This window comes from Psammomys obesus, unplaced genomic scaffold (genome assembly GCF_907164565.1).
Source record: "Psammomys obesus unplaced genomic scaffold, mPsaObe1.curated_primary_1811, whole genome shotgun sequence".
Classification (NCBI taxonomy): domain Eukaryota; kingdom Metazoa; phylum Chordata; class Mammalia; order Rodentia; family Muridae; genus Psammomys; species Psammomys obesus.
The window spans coordinates 7,408,436-7,410,884 of record NW_026590663.1 but is presented as its reverse complement, the minus strand read 5'-3'; positions in this window follow the sequence as shown (position 1 = coordinate 7,410,884).

Genomic DNA, 2,449 nt, shown 5'->3' with positions numbered 1-2,449 from the left:
CCAAACTTTTCCAAGTAACTCTTCCCTTGCACTCTTTCAAGTTCATGGCCTCTTTATCCTTTAAGCTGGTGTGTGTGTGCTTACAGCCTACTCCATCTGTGTAATGTTACTTGTATGTTTTCATGGCTGACAATTTGGTATTGGATAACCAATGGACACACTCTTCCCCAAGAAAGACTACCTCTCCAGATCTCAGCATTCCTTATTTGCCTTAGTTCTTTGCCTAGGGTTGAGGCCTCCTGAGATTCCCCATCCATGTTAGCATGTCTTTTGGTGTCATCCTTTTCCAGGTCATATTTAGGCAGCCATGTCTGTGAGAGACTTCATAGGTGTGGTGTAGCTTCTGACATTTCTAAGAGACACAATCTCACAGCAAAGCTTCCATTTCTCTGGCTCTTACTGTCCTTTTACACTGCCCCCCCCCCTTAGGGATGAGGACTGCCCTTTGTTATATGAGGATATTTAGAAAATAGAGAGTATGCTGATTTAATATAGTGGCTGTTAGATTTCAAACCAGGGGCAAACGGGTGAGGTGCCTAATTAACATATCAAAGCTGACCTGGTGTCCAGGTTCTCCTGGCATCTCCAGGTTCCTACCTGTTACAGGGTCCTCCATGCTGGCACACCCTGCCCCCTACCCTGACCTCTCCAGCCCAGGGAGCTGCGCTGCCCTTCCTTTTATAATCCAACTATTTTGGCAACCTTTGCCTTCTTGGCTGCTGCACCCGGTTCCTCTGCTCTCAACTCTCCGTTCCCCTCCCCTTCTTTCCACAGGGCACACTCTGACCAGTCATGTCCACTCTGAACCTTCCCAGATGTCCCTGCCTCTGGCTCTGCTCTCCCACAGATCTGTAACAAACCTCCTCCTCCTCCACAACACCTACGAGCAGCCATGTTCCTTTCCTTTCTACTTCTTTTTCTGTTTTTTCTTCTTCTTCACTCATCCGGTGCTGAAACCTGGGACCAGTCATGTCCTGTCCTTTTTTTCTTTCTTTTTTCATCTGGTTCTTGAAACCTGGGGATGGCATAAATGAGCATCCTTCTCTGAAACCAGCTATTCCAAATCAAGCTGCTGCTCTGACTCTCCCAAGGTATGTACGGATCATTTGTTTGTGCAGTTGCTATGATTTGTGAGAACCCTTCACAATCCATGACTTCAGTAGCACAGTGTGGTCAGCTAGGCTACACTCAGTCCACACACTGGGCGCAGGATAGCCAAGACACATGCTAACGTGGGAGGGAGAAGCTCACATGCCTCATCCCTAGACAAGAACTATAGGCAACTAAGAAGTGCTGAGAGCCAGAGAGACAGTCTTCCCCGGGGAGGAGTCTAAAACACACAGAAAAGTCACTTCTGCATTCTGAATCCTTCAAGGCAAGGCTGCTTCTTCAAGGGGTCCCTGGGAAGAGTTGATTAGTCTGGGCTGAAAAGTGACCATTAATGTCCTTCTTCCTGCATAGAACTTACAGCAGCCTGGAAACTCAGTCCCCCACCCTTAGCCAGACACCTACTCTTTTCTTCTTTTTCGTTATTTTTAGCTAGTATTCAGAATAAAGCTTGTGTGGCTGGTGTGTTGTTATTGCTTGTTTGGGTGTTTTGTTGTGTGTGTGTGTAAGGTTTTTACCGGGTCTATGTCGCCTAACGTGGCTTGGGATTTTATTAGCTTTCTGAGTACTGTACATCACTGTGCCCAGCTAAATAATGTGTTTTATTGTGACATTTGTGTATGTGTATATAATTTTATCTTGTTCTTTTTTTTACTGTTGTCCTCCCCTCTTTCCATATCTCTCCACTTTTTATGGGGGAAGGTTGTTTGTTTTTCAAAACAGGGTTTCTCTGTGTAGCCCTGGCTGTCCTGGACTTGCTTTGTAGATCAGGCTGGACTTGAACTCACAGAGATCCACCCACCTCTGCCTTCCTGAGTGCTGAGATTACAGGTGTGTGCCACTGTGGCTGCCATTGCCCCTCCCCCCACTTTTTTTGTTTTTGTTTTTTGTTTGTTTGTTGTTGTTGTTATTGTTTTCAAGACAAGGTTTCTCTGTGTAGCCCTGGCTGTCCTGGACTCATTTTGTAGTGTTCACAGTGTTTTAGGCTGGCCTTGAACTCACAGAGCTCACAGAGGCCTGCCTCTGCCTCCCTGAGTGCTGGGATTACAGATGTGTACCACCGCGACCAGCTCTCTCCACTTTTTTAATGGTCCTCTTCCTTCCCATCTGCTTTCATGTTACATGTATATATGCGTGTATATATATTTAAATCCAGATTCCACATATGAGAGAAGCCTGCAACGTTTGTCATTCCTTCCTGCTGTTTACCCCCTCTTGATCCTTCCCTTCGTTTAGGCCTCCTTCTACTTCCTCACAGCTCCCCTTCCACTTCATGTCATTCATCTGTACATGCATATTCTCAGTGAGAAAGTGTGATAGTCCAAACCGTATGTCTCCTGAG